Source organism: Muntiacus reevesi, chromosome 19, assembly GCF_963930625.1.
Source record: "Muntiacus reevesi chromosome 19, mMunRee1.1, whole genome shotgun sequence".
NCBI classification, from domain to species: Eukaryota; Metazoa; Chordata; class Mammalia; order Artiodactyla; family Cervidae; genus Muntiacus; species Muntiacus reevesi.
Genome location: NC_089267.1, coordinates 37,290,953 through 37,305,783, shown reverse-complemented (window position 1 = coordinate 37,305,783; position 14,831 = coordinate 37,290,953). Strand labels below are relative to the sequence as shown.

The following is a 14,831-nucleotide window of genomic DNA, read 5'->3' as shown; positions in this document are numbered from 1 at the left end:
GTGGGCTAGGACAGAGTGTGAAAATAGGCAGAAATTAAAGTTATGAGAATAGCACAGAGAAGAGAACCCTGAAGAACATTATTTAAGGAGAAGGACCCCACAGTATTAACAGTCTACATTATACGGTGCCTAACACGACTGGTGGTGATGGTGCAGTTGCTATGTTGTGTCTGACTCTTGTGACTCCATGGACTGTAGCCTGCCAGTTTCCTCTGTCCATGGGATTTCCCAGGCAAGATTACTGGAGTGGGTCGCCATTTCCTTCTCCAGGGGATCTTCCCTATCCAAGGACTGAACCTAGGTCTCCTTCATTGCAGGTGGTCTCCAGCATCATGGGCAGATTCTTTACCAACTGAGCCACCAGGGAAGCCCACGGCTGAGTGGTTTCTGATTATGTTACCATACTCTGGTCTTCCCAAATAAACACTAACTTCATTGAAAGCAAGGACACCGTTGCAACTCCACAAATTTCAGCACGTTAAAGGCAATTTCCGGGGTGCTTAGCCACACTTGACTTTAGGAAAGTCCTTTATTTTGGACTCCTTTGATCTTCCACTTTTCCTCCATGCTTTTACTCCCTCCGCACTTGCTGCACTGATCACTGGAACTCAGCAGACAAAGACGTCCTTGGCAACTGATGACATGAGATTTACACACTGGTCCTGTGATCTATTCTCTCATCTTCAACAAACAATAAGCGAATTCAGTGGAAATTACTTTAAGAAAAAAATGGAGTAGTTCTTGTTTAAGATAATAGACAAAATTTGCTCTATTTCATTTTACTACAACAGCAGAAATTTTTACGACACTGTCAAATCACAAAATACTTGTTCTTTTTGGCCCTCAGTCTTTTCCACATTGACTGATCTTCCTGATCTCTCTTTGCCTTAGTCTTCGATCCATCAGACAAGGTCAAGCTTTCCAGAAATTTTATGAACTAGTTCTATCCTGAGGTCAAAGCTTTCTTCTCTGCATTCACCAAGCACATTTCTGTACTATACACCTGACATTCATCATGTACCACTCTGTAAAGTTACTTTTTCACAGTATGTGATTTACAGAGTTTAAGGTATAGAATTATACACCTATTATATTAAATCAGACAACAAAGAAGATATGCATACTCTCATATTACCAGTTTTTACACCTATTAATTAAAAATAGTAACCCTACACAATTTTCAAGATAAATGAAATTATATATGCAAAATATCTAGCAGAGTGTCCACTACCCACTTCTACCCAATTAGTCCATAAACAGATATTTCAGTTGGAATGCTTAAAAGAAACATAGGAGTAAGAGCTTCTGAGAAATACATATCAGCAAAAATGGAACATGAAATTTGAAGTTAACCTTTCCTTAAACGGGTAATAAGTTTCCTGAGAGGAGGTATCATTATTATGTGTATCTTTGTAGCCATCACGATACCTTGCAACTGTCAAGTATCTGATTGATTGAATATATTAGAGGACTAATGCTACTGGTTTTCTGCCTTTTCTAATAAGACAGAGGTTTACAGCAAGAGTCTAAAAATTAAGTTTTTCGTTCAACAAATAGTTATGCCAATTGTACTGCATACTGGACACAACAAGGGTTATAATATACTGAGATAGTCTTTGCCCTATAGAAGTTCACAAGAGAGTAAAGGAACTAAGTAATATTCATAGTTACTAAAAATAAGGTATAATATGAAAAACTGCCTTAATTCCCTCATTTAAAATATTTTTATAACCATCAATTTAATCCTATCTTTCTCAAAGAAGTTTAGGTTAGGGAAAGGGACTGTGGGGAGAATGAATCCTCCTGTGACATGATATAAGCAATACTTTACATCTCCTATACTACTGATTAGGATAATCTATTGCAATTATCATAGTTTATGAAGAAAACTGATGGTTTCCCCAATAAGATCAGGAACAAGGCAAGAATATCTGCTCTCACCATTCCTATTCAAAATCATACCAGGAGTCCTAGCCAATGCAATAAAATGTGGAAGGAAATAAAAATTACAGAGATTAAGGAAGAAATAAAAGTGTATTTGTATAACTGTCTTTGGAGAAAATCCCAAGAACAACAAGCAAACCCCTGGAACAAATAAACAATTATAGCAAGGCTGCAGGATGAAGGTTAATATGCAAAAGCCAATACTTTCTTATACACCAGCAATGAAAAGTTGGAAATGGAAATTAAAAACACAATTTAACATTTACAACAGCAGCTCCAAAAATGAATTACCTAGTTATGACTCTAACATGTACAGGGTCTATATAAGGAAAACTATAAAACTGAAGAAAGAAATCAAAAAAGATCTGAGAGATATTCCATGTATATAGCAAAGAAGGCCTAAAATTGTCAAGATGTCAATTCTTCTCAATTTGATCTATAGATTCAACATAATCCCAATGGAAATCCCAGCCAGTTTTTTTGTGGACATTGACAAACTCAAGTCGATATGGTATAATCACACTGGGTGATAGTTTCTTACAAAAGTAAACATACTCTTTTCATATGATAAAGCAATAGCACTTCACAGCATTCACCAAAATGAACTGAAAACTTATGTCCTCAAAAAATCTGCATATGAACGTTTATAGCAACTTTATTCATAATTGCCAAAACTTGGAAGCAACCATGATATGTTTCAGTAGGTGAATGGATACATTAACTGTGGTATATTCAGATAATGCAGTGTTATTCAGCACTAAAAAGAAATGAGCTATCAAACCATGAGAAGGCATAGAGAGTAAGCTTACTTACATGCTTACTACTAAGTGAAAGAAGCAAAACTGAAAAGACTACAAACTACATGATTACAACTATGATGTTCTGAAAAGAGGAAACTATATAGACAAAAAAATGTCTGTGCTTGCTGGGGAATCAAAGGAAGGAAGGCAGGGATGAATGGATGGACCACAAGTGAGAGAGGACGGAAGGGGGCAGGACACAACCATTAAAAGAATGACACAGCCGTTCAGAGATATGACAAATATTGGTCAGAACCAACTAGGCCCAAGATGGAGGAAGATTCTACTTCCGATCCACCTGGAGCCTCACTCTACACCCACAGGCGCCATGACAGTTCTGATGCTGACCATAAAAGGTCAAAACGTAGGGAGTGGCTGATTTCCAGAAATCCCCACCCCTTACCCAAGACAGAATATTCTTCCCACTTTTTCCCACGGAAATAAACTGCCTCACAGTGAGGGGCCACTCTTGCCTTCTGAGACATTCACATTGCGCCTATGGAATATGTATCTAAATAAACTTGTGTTCACTTTACCATGGCTTGAATTCTTGCCTGCACAAAGCCAAGGACTCTCACTAGGCGGCCCATCCCAGGAACATCCCCAAGACTTGTGACATGACCATCCTCTTGTGCCCCATTCTCCTATAACACAGCGTATATTTAGAGCAGTAAAATTATTCTGCATGATACTGTCATATATTTGTCAAACCTACATAATCTACAACACAAAGAGTGAACTTTAAGGTAAAACTATGGATTTTAGTTAATAATAATCTAACAGTACTGGTTCAATTGTAGCAAACATACCACTAAAACAAGATGTTAGTCATAGGGAGATGGCGGGTGGGGAGAAGGAGGTTGAGGCATATGGGAACTCTCTTTACTTTCCACTCAATCTTTCTGTAAACCTTAAACAGCTCTAAAAAATAACTTATCTTTGAGAAACTACTTTTGTAACCATTTCGTCACATCCTTCTCACAGAAGTTGTGGGGATGAGGACCTGGGGAAGAGTCTTTCTATGCCTTGATATGAGCAGTTTATTTTATATCTTCTATGTTAGTGACTAGAAAATCTACTGAGATACTCAACTAATAACAAAATACACCACAGAAAGATTAGCCCAACAAATAGAAGGCTGCATAATTCAACAGCAGTGAAAACAGCAGACTAGCCTAAAAATGAAGTATGAAATGGCCTTCAAGAAGTTACTTCCAATCTATTGTTGGTAAATAGAAAATATCCTCCAAATGGCTAGTGAAGAGAACCAAAGAAAGGAGAGAGGGCTTAAGTGGTAAAGTTGCAGCTAATCTCAATAAACAGCCTGAAATTCCTCTAGTTAAGGAAAGCAGTATCTCTGAATAGGAAAAAAATGAAATAGTGAAACTAAGCTGACTATAAAATGGAGTGACTCTATGTAGGGCACAGAGTAGATATTTAATAAATACCCTATATCACATAAGGTGTATGTCTTTAATATACAATATAAGATGCAGCCACTTGATATCAATACAAATGTAATTTCAGGAAGACATAAGAAAACCATTCCTCTAATTCCCATTAGGAATCTATCTAAAAACTTATTAAGTTTAAGAATACAACAGTGTTAGCTGCTATAGGTCTTAAAAAAAAAAAAACTGCACTTAAGTATCATCTGAATAAAATTCATAAACGGTTTCATAAATTCAAAGAAAGTAATATCTATAATATCTGACACCTAAATGGCAAAATATTTGTATTTTTTAAAAAAATCAAAGAAGCATTACCCAGGGAAGTTATGTCATGTTATTTTCTTAAAAATAACTCATTAAGAAGGTCTCCATAAAAACATATTTTACAAATGAGTGGGATGTGTTTGTTTCTCTACTGAAACAAGAACTAACTTGAGAGAAGAGCATATTAACAAGTTCTGAAGAGAGGTAATTAGCATATGAGAAACAAAGATTTTTGGCACATGGGACCTAGAGCAAAAATGTCTGTCCTCCAGTCATGAGTCACCAACGAGGCTGCCTATTTACTGTGAAGCAATCTTTCAGCAAAAGGAGCAGCAAGGAAGAATACAGAGTATGAATAATGATTTGGATACCTTCCCAGGAAGAAATCATAGTAAAACCAAGTCTGAGAAAGTCAGATAGCATATGCACTATACACTTTCCTTTCACTCTTACTCTTTGGTTAACAGCAGAGAGGCTGAAATTTAGTTTGGAGTTCTAGTCAAAGTTTTCTACTTTTTATGGATTTTAGTAATACTGAATAAAATTTCCAAGTATTAGCTTGGTTTTACATTTTGTGAAAAGCACCATTATAAATTATTTTGTGCAAAGCTCTCACCTGTCACATGCCCACCCCAGCACACACACACAATGACACCAGAAGGCAACACTCTGCTTTACCTTCTGCTGAAAAGTCTGCTACCTCCAACGCTTGGGGTCCATACACGAAGCCCGCCTGGAATCTATGAACACAGCAGAGGCAAAAGGCAGAGAAGTTTATGTAGATTTAAAGTTACACTGCCCAAAACACAAAGTGCCAAACGCCTATCACAAGTCTATATATCTGCCAAGGAAACCAGATTTGGGATTTGACAATGAATAAATCAATAGTATATTGATATCATTCAGAGTTTATTATATATTACACAACTAATTATGTGGGGGGAAAAAGTTAACTAATTATAATTCTAAAAGGTGAAATTGTAATTCAAAAGTTAACTAATTATAACTCTCACCAATATAGGTGATTTGCACTATTGAAAATCCTAACAATAATTTTTTTAAATCACGTGAGAGAGCCAATATAAGGAATATATAAGAAATTAAGTAGAAAAATATACTTCACATAATGAACTATGATACATTCGACAGCTCAAGGTACATTCTTAGAACCAGAGACTATTCAGAATATAGGAGAAAAATAATTAAAAACAGACTTGCAGGGGGGAAGGGGAAAAGTAGAACTGTAAAGATACTCTAATGCCAAGATTTAATTTAAGTCTGACAGCAATGTTGAAATGAGCCAGATACTACATATGCTAGGCAGTATGGGGGAAATCTACCTTGTTCGAATAGTATAAAATAAATATAAGCACGAAACATGAAACTCTTTTCAGAAAACATTCATGTAAAAGATTAAGAACTTAATCAGATAAAATACATAGATCTCAGATTTTGTTTCATTCTTTACGGATACTGGGCTTAAGGACTACAAAATGCAGCTGGTATATGAGAAAAGGAGTCAGGTAAATTTTACTAGCTATTAAATTTAAAAGACAGAGGCATGTTATCTTTATGTAATATCAAAAAATCCTTTGAAATATCATCAAATAATTAGGAATGATAGAAAAGTATTATTTTAAAACATGATAATATGTGAAGAAAGAAACACTGCTTTGAGGTCAGACAGCTTGAATTCAAGTTCCAGCTAAATCTCCTAACTGCTTTGTGACATCAGTCAGGTCACCCAGTCTCTCATACAACGAGAGTTGTTCAATGAGGACTTTACCTCTCCAACAGTACGTACTGACTTTACTGTCTCAGACTTATACTGATCATCAAATGAAATGTCGTATTATAATCACAGAGTTTTACATTCTGCAAAAATTTTTCATCAAGTGCATTTGATATAAATTAACAACAAAAGTTGTTAACTAGGAAACAGAGGTAATATTGGAAAAAGAAATGGCAACCCACTCCAGTGTTCTTGCCTGGGAAATCCCATGGACAGAGGAACCTGGCAGGCTACAGTGCATGGGGTCACGAAAGAGTCAGACATGACTTAGCGACTAAACAAGAACAGAGGAAACATAAAGTGCCAAGTCAAGAAACCTGGGGAGCTGTGTGGGCAAGGAAACCCAAAGAAGCAAAGCAAAAAGGCTGAGATGGTCAAAAGAGCCTAGAGTAGGTGACAAGGCTAAATGCCTGCCAGAAGGTCACAGTTCCCAAAAGATGGTTATATCATATTACTAATTCAGCAATTTGCCCAGCACTATCTGCCTCAGATGTACCTTCTCTTAACTCCCAAAACAACCTTATAGACTACACCCTCCTCTAAGCTTGTGACATTTTAAACTAAAGACCCAAGACACAGTAACTTCCTGTATATCGCATATATTTTTTAAAAGTCAAAGAGATAAGATCTCACCTAATAAAACAATTATGCAGAAAAGACATATAGGATGTATGATGAGCTAGTTACTGTCCTAAAGCTCTACAAGTACTAACTCATTTGGTCTTTACAACTTTGAGATAAGTTCTGTTATTATCCTCACTTAACAGATGAAGAAATTGAGACACAGTAACCTTAAGAAATTTGCCTAAATGCACATAGCCTGAAGTGGCAGACCTGCAATTCAAACCCAGACTGTCTACTTCCAGACTACACTTTTAGTCGCTGTATCATCCAGTCTTCTATGAAATTAAAATCACACAAACCAAGCACTTAGCTATATGTAAAAAACAATTACAAAATGTTAAGTATTCAATCACGTTGCATTTGCAACATTTCCTTGGAAAATTCAAATTCAAATGATGGTTGTACAAAACATGTTTAAAAAATGAGAAATGCTTACAACATAAAACCAAAAGGTAAAGGCCTGAAAAAGACTGAAGAATATATATCCAAATAACATTCAAATAATATTTTTATTAGAGTAGCAAAATTGAGTGATTCCGTTTCCATTTATTAAGACTTACTGCCATGGGATTACACTAAAATCACTCTGATATTTTTAAACCTTCAAAAAAAAATTCAATACAATTGATACTAACACATATCCATTAGGACAGCTATTAATACTATCCAAAAAAAAATATTTCAAGGACTAAAACAAGGCAAGGATGTGAAGAAACTGGAACCCCAGTGTACTGTTGGTAAGAATGTAAAACGGTGCAGTTGCTATAGAAAACAGTATGGCAATGCTTCAAAAAATTAAAAATAGAATTATTATTCAGAAATTACACTTTGGGGTATATAGCCAAAAGATTTAAAAGTGGGGATTCTCAAAGAAATATCTGTATGCTCATGTTCATTACAGAATTCACAATAGCCAAAAGGTGGAAGCCACTCAACTCTTCACTGACAGTAAGTGGATAAACAGGATACATATATATATGTATATACACATACACACACACATACATACATACAATGGAGCACAACCAGTCTTGAAAAAGAAGAAAAGCCTGCACAATACTACAACATAGAATAATCTTGAGGACATTATGCTAGATAAAATAAGGAAGTCCCAAAAGTACAAATACTGCATGATCCTTCTTATACAGGTACCGGGGGTAGTCCAATTCATACAGATAGAAAGTAGGGCTTTCCCAGGTAGCTCAGCAGTAAAGAATCCACCCGCCAAGCAGGAAAGTAGGATAGTGTTTGCTATGGATTGGGTAAAGGGAAAAATTGGGGAGTTATTCTTTGCTATAGGGTTTCAGTTTTACAAGATGAAAAGAATTTTGTGGAAAGATGGAAGTGATGGTGGCATAAATAATGTATTCAACATCACTGTATACTTAAAAAGATTAAAATGGTAAATTTGATTTTATATGTACACATGTCATCACAATTCTTCAAAAACAGTAATAGGTGATAATTGTATAACATCCAAAAAGATACGTATAAAAAAATTATGTTATTTCATCTTCCAGAAAAATTAATGTACATCCCTTTTTAATGTATGATTGCTATACAGTTGAAAAAGCATATTTTATATATATATATATATATATATATATATATATATATATATTTAAAGTGATTTCTATCAAGCCCATGCTTACCAATGTTAATCGTCCTCAGTACTTCTTGGTGTCTCATTGGTAAAGAATCTGCCTACCAATTCAAAAGATGCGGGTTTGATCCCTGGTCTGGGAAGATCCCCTGAAGAAGGAAATGCAACCCACTCCAGTGTTCTTGCCTGGAAAATCCCATGGACAGAGGAGCCTGGCAGGCTACAGTCCATGGGGGTCTCAAAAGAGTCAGACACAACTTAGTGACTAAGCAACAACTTAATTTTACTAAATGTTTGATTAGAAAAAGAAACTTTTAAACTAAAAGGTTAAAATAATTAAAGCATAATTTTTTGCTCCAAGAACTTAAGAGTTCTTATAACAGAATAACAGTTTAAATCCTCTAGATTTCCCAGCAGAAGAGCTTAAAGATTCCATTCTCATGTTTTAAGAATGTTAGTCAAATCTCTTTTGTAAGACATTACACATGTGCTACTACTTAGGTATTATACTAAATTGGTCTCCCTTTTATTCTCAATCCTTCTTGTTGCACATGTACCATATACCTGAACATACACCATATACATGGCTGCCTACCATATACCCATACTCCCTTCCTGTTACTTAGTAACAGATTCTAGTCTAATTCTAGGCAGCATGTACCCAAGTAAGGGTCTATACATCCTAGCCTTCCTCACTGCTAGGACTGGAAAATGAGCTAGAAGTGGAAGTCACTGGATGGGACTTCCGGGAAAGCTACTTAAAGGGAACTGAGCACAGATCTTTCTAGCATGCAAATCATAACTGTCAAAATCATTATCTCCGCAGAGGCCCTTTCATAACTTCTTTGCCCTCTACTTATTTATGAAGCCTTAGTTAGTTAATTAGTTAGTTCAGTCGCTCAGTCGTGTCCGACTCTTTGCGACCCCATGTTCCCAGCATGCCAGGGCTCCCTGTCCATCTCCAACTCCCAGAATTTACTCAAACTCATGTCCATTGAGTCAGTGATGCCATCCAACTACCTCATCCTCTGTCGTCCCCTTCTCCTCTTGCCCTCAATCTTTCCCAGCATCAGGGTCTTTTCAAATGAGTCAACTCTTCGCATCAGGTGGCCAAAGTACTGGAGTTTCCGCTTCAGCATCAGTCCTTCCAATGTACACCCAGGAGTGATTTCCTTTAGGATAGACTGGTTGGATCTCCTTGCAGTCCAAGGGACTCTCAAGAGTCTTCTCCAATACCACAGTTCAAAAGCATCAATTCTTCAGTGCTCAGCTTTCTTCACATGTCATCTCACACATGTGAAGTGTGAGAGTCCAACTCACACATCCAACTCACACAGTCCAACTCACACAGTCCAACTCACACATCCATACATGACCATTGGAAAAACCATAGCTTTGACTAGACGAACCTTTGTTGGCAAAATAATGTCTCTGCTTTTTAAGATGCTATCTAGATTGGTCATAACTTTCCTATCAAGGAGTGAGCGTCTTTTAATTTCATGGCTGCAATCACCATCTGCAGTGATTTTGGAGCCCAAAAAAATAAAGTCTGACACTGTTTCCCCATCTATTTCCCATGAAGTGATGGGACCAGATGCCATGATCTTAGTTTTCTGAATGTTGAGCTTTAAGCCAAATTTTTCACTCTCCTCTTTGACTTTCATCAAGAGGCTTTTTAGTTCCTCTTCACTTTCTACCATAAGGGTGGTGTCATCTGCATATCTGAGGTTATTGATATTTCTCCTGGCAATCTTGATTCCAGCTTGTGCTTCTTCCAGCCCAGCGTTTCTCATTATGTACTCTGCATATAAGTTAAATAAGCAGGGTAACAATATACAGCCTTGACGTACTCCTTTTCCTATTTGGAACCAGTCTGTTGTTCCATGTCCAATTCTAACTGTTGCTTCCTGACCTGCATATAGGTTTCTCAAGAGGCAGGTCAGGTGGTCTGGTAGTCCCATCTCTTTCAGAATTTTTCCACAGTTTATTGTGATCCACACAGTCAAAGGCTTTAGCATAATCAATAAAGCAGAAATAGATGTTTTTCTGTAATTCTTGTTTTTTCGATGATCCAGCGGATGTTGTTAATTTGATCTCTGGTTCCTTTGCCTTTTCTAAAACCAGCTTGAACATCTGGAAATTCAAGGTTCATGTATTGTTGAAGCCTGGCTTGGAGAATTTTGAGCATTACTTTACTAGCGTGTGAGATGAGTGCAATTGTGCAGTAGTTTGAGCATTCTTTGGCCATTGCCTTTCTTTAACCTTAAGCTCCAGCCATAAAGAACCACATGTAGGATGGTGACTATCATTAATAATACCTGTATTATTGTATACCTGTAAGTTGCTAAGGCAATAGATCTTAAAAGTTCTCATCATAAGAAAAAAGAATTTTGTACCTATACATTGTTGTTCTTCAGTCACTAAGTCAAGTCTGACTATTTTGTAACCCCATGGACAGCAGCTCGCTAGGCCCCTCTGTCCATGGAACTTTCCAGGCAATAATACAGGAGTGGGTTGCCATTTCCTTCTCCAGGGGATCTTCCCAACTCAGGAATGGAAACTGATTCTCCTGCATTGGTAGGTGGACTTTCTACCACTGAGTCACCAGGGAAGCCTCTGGTGATATGATAAAAAGAAAGAAAAAATATGTATTTTGCACTTAGGATATAGTATACTATACCATTAGATTAATTTTATTAACTGTGTAATCTAAATTGTCAAAATCCCAAAGATTCCTAAGTGTATTCTATCATTTACTATGAAAGGTATATTAAAACTTTTCTCTTACACTGAAAAATATAAGAAACAAGGAGAACCACTTGTAGCCTTTGCACAAGCTGCTTATAATATCCTTCTCCTAAACCTTTCTTCATCCATCCATCAAGCCTCAGCTCCTACAAAAAGCTTTGTACTACTTTGTACTATACTGCACCCATCACATACATAGGTACAGACAACACATTTGTGCAACAAATATGAATAGACACTCTTCCTACTTTTACTGCTGACTACTCGTCATGTATGGATGTGAGAGGTGGACTATAAAGAATGCTGAGCGCCAAAGAATTGATGCTTTTGAACTGTGGTATTGGAGAAGACTCTTGAGAGTCCCTTGGATTGCAAGGAGATCCAACCAGTCCACCCTAAAGGAAATCAGTCCTGAATATTCATAGGAAGGACTGATGCTGAAGCTGAAACTCCAATACTTTGGCCACCTGATGCAAAGAAATGACTCATTTGAAAAGACCCTGATGCTGGGAAATATTGAAAGCAGGAGGAGAAGGGGATGACAGAGGATGAGATGGTTGGATGGCATCACCAACTCATTGGACATGAGTCTGAGTAAACTCCGGGAGTTGGTGATGGACAGGGAGGCGTGGCATACTGCAATCCATGGGGTTTCAAAGAGTTGGACACGACTGAGCAACTGAACTGAACTTTTCTTGCATAGGTACTACTGTACTTTCTAATTATAAGGTAATTTTGGTTTTCTTATCTGCTTTTGTCACTAAAGTGAAAGCCCCTAAGGATAGAGACCATCAGTAATTCTTTGGCTTTCCATAACCCTTAGCACAGAGTCTAGAATACAAATTCAGTAACTGTTGGGTGAGTCAGTGAAGTTCAGAGAGACGGCCATTCTTAAACACTTCAAAAATGTCATGTTCTCAAACACTTAAAGGCACACCCTTGCCTCCATTTCCAATCACAAAAACTCTGTTATCAAAGAATTAGATAGACATGATACAAGAAAGCTTAGAAGAGATGGCATTTAGAATTTTTAAGGAAAAATGAAAATTAAGAAAAAGAGAGGTTTAATTTTAGTGCCCACTGGACAGCACTGTCCTGGAGAGGGGCATGGCAACCCACTCCAGTGTTCTTGCCGAGAGAATCCTCATGGACAGAGGAACCTGGCGGGCCACAGTCCATGGGGTCACAAAGAGTCAGACACGACTGGGTGACTAAGCACACAGCACAGACAGCCCTGTATCAGGTTCTTCACATTTAATTATTTCAAGCCTCATAAAATTTCTATGAGATAGTTCTTAACCTCATTTTAAAGGCTAAGAAGTACATAATTTGTTAAGCAGCTAGGCTCTGACCTCAGAAATATCTGCTTCTAACAACTGATATTCATTACGTATTAGCTCTTAAATTTTTAGATATAAACATAAAATATAGTGGTCAAGAGAGAATTATCAATAAATAACTCACCAATTAACTTAGCTTCCATATGCTTCATCACTATTTACCACAGTTTAGCTGAGCTACAAGGAAGCCAGTTTTTAAGTGATGAAAGAGCATGACTGACAGGATCAAAATTCAAACTTGCTGAAATGAGCTTTAAAGAATAAATAAAAACTAACAGCAAAATTTCAGAATAAATCTTTCTCATCACAACCTTCTTTCATTCCCTCCAGTACTGAGTAGGAGAAAACGCTGCAGGGGACAATGTCTCTCCTAAATTCTAGGTATGTTTAACAATCCCAGTCAGTGACCCTGAGGGAAAGCCTAATGCTCACCACATAATATTTAGAATAATACCTTAGATGAGTAACTACATCCATTAAAAGGTTAGTAAACATGGTGAATAACAGAGTCTAAACAAGAAACAAGAAAATAACTCTAGGGAAAAAATTAATGTAATGTTGTGATCTTGGGATTCGACAATCCTTAGCCAGATCTTCTCAAACCTCAAAAGAGATATATTATTATGACAGTGTGTGTATTCAGGCAATTCTTTATAAGAGGTTCATGAAAGGAAATAACATAAAACTAAACAAGAAGTGCCCCAAAACGGTGGCACAAGGCATTTCAGTTAGATAAAGGCTCCTGACAGTGAGGATGGTTTAAATGCAAAGATGAATAACAAAAAAAGTATTAAATTTCCTCCTATGGGGATACTTAAAAATTCAGAAAATTTTATCTGTATGAAAGCTCATGTTTAATTCTATCTGAGAACAAAAGAGGTTGGCATCAGCAACCTATGTCTTTCTCACCCAGGAACAAATGCAAATAAATGCCTTAGTTCAGTAACCCCCAGCCATTAAGCCACCAATCATCTTCTCATTACCTGGATGCTGAAGATCCTGCACTGGCTCCCAGAACTCACAAGCCCACACTAGTACTGCCTTGCTATGCATACTGTTATACAACATAGAACAGAGGTTTCCCACTGAATTCTACAGCCCTGTTCCCAATAGCTAGACACACGGCAAAACCTGGTGAAAGCCTGATCCTACTCAGAGACCCAAACAATCCTTAATTCAGGATCAAAGAACCTCTGCCAACAACTTGCCCAAATGCCTCTCTCACTGCACTCTGAAGACTCCCCACCCCCACTCATCCAACTGATCCCTGAATCCCACCTCTCCCCTAAATATGTTTTTACCTTCCTCCTAGCTTTGTCCCTTTTTAAAAAATGTTTATTTTATACTGGACTATAACTGAGTTACAGTGTTGCGTTCGTTTCAGGTGTACATCAAAGTGACTCATTTTTACATATACATATATCTATTCTTTTTCAAATTCTTTTCCCATTTAGGTTATTACAGAATACTGAGCAGAGTTATCTGTGCTAGTAGGTCCCTGTTGGTTATCTCTTTTAAATATCGTAGTTTGCACATGTCAGTCCCAAACACCTAATTTATCCCTCCCCATCCCCACTTCTCCCCTTTGGCAACCTTAACTTTGTTTTCTAAATCTATGAGTCTATTTGTTTTGCAAATAAGTTCATTTGTTTTGTTTTGTTTTTTAGATTCAGCATATAAGCCGTATCATGTGCTATTTACCTTTCTCTGACTGAGTTCACTGAGTATGACCATCTCCAGGTCCATCCAATGATGCAAATGCAGCTTTACTCTCCTACCCCCACTGTTGCCTCTAAGAAGCAGGTCCTCCTCATGTTTCGTTCACCTGGAACTCTCTAATAGCCTCCTGTTTCACTCTCCTCCCTCTCCTGTCCTCTCCACCATCCACACTGCTGCAAAACTCATCATGAAATTCCATTTGACAAGGCTACACACCCAACTGTCAGCAGTGGTTATCTCTAGTAAATGCCTACATTTCTGTGCTATTTGTTTACATTTTATAACAAGCAAGTGTCCCTTTTACAATCGGAAAAAATTTTATTATTTCCATTTGGGGGAACTATTAAAGTCTATTCCATTTGGAATCCAATATCCCACTTTAACATCACGTTAAAGGCCACATTCCTGAGCCAGGCACAGGATAATCCTGCTCTGCCTTTCTCCAACGTATTTCTAACCTCCATCCCTAGTACATACTGAATACTTTAGCCATCCTGAGTTACTTGCTGTTATGTTCCTTGATATCCTAATTTTATACACAGAGGA

General features: G+C 37.2%; 1 protein-coding gene across 3 annotated transcripts in view; it reads right to left on the bottom strand.

The window, feature by feature from the left end:
• The window catches only part of CDK19 (cyclin dependent kinase 19), a 268,286-nt gene that overhangs the window by 128,433 nt on the left and 125,022 nt on the right, over nt 1–14,831 (bottom strand). Inside the window, exon 2 of one of the 3 annotated variants that reach the window (XM_065911734.1) lies at nt 5,138–5,199. The exons of the other annotated variants lie outside the window; for them this stretch is intronic. The gene's annotated coding sequence lies outside the window, so the exon portion shown is untranslated. The remainder of the gene's footprint in view (nt 1–5,137; nt 5,200–14,831) is intronic. 3 annotated transcript variants of the gene reach the window in all.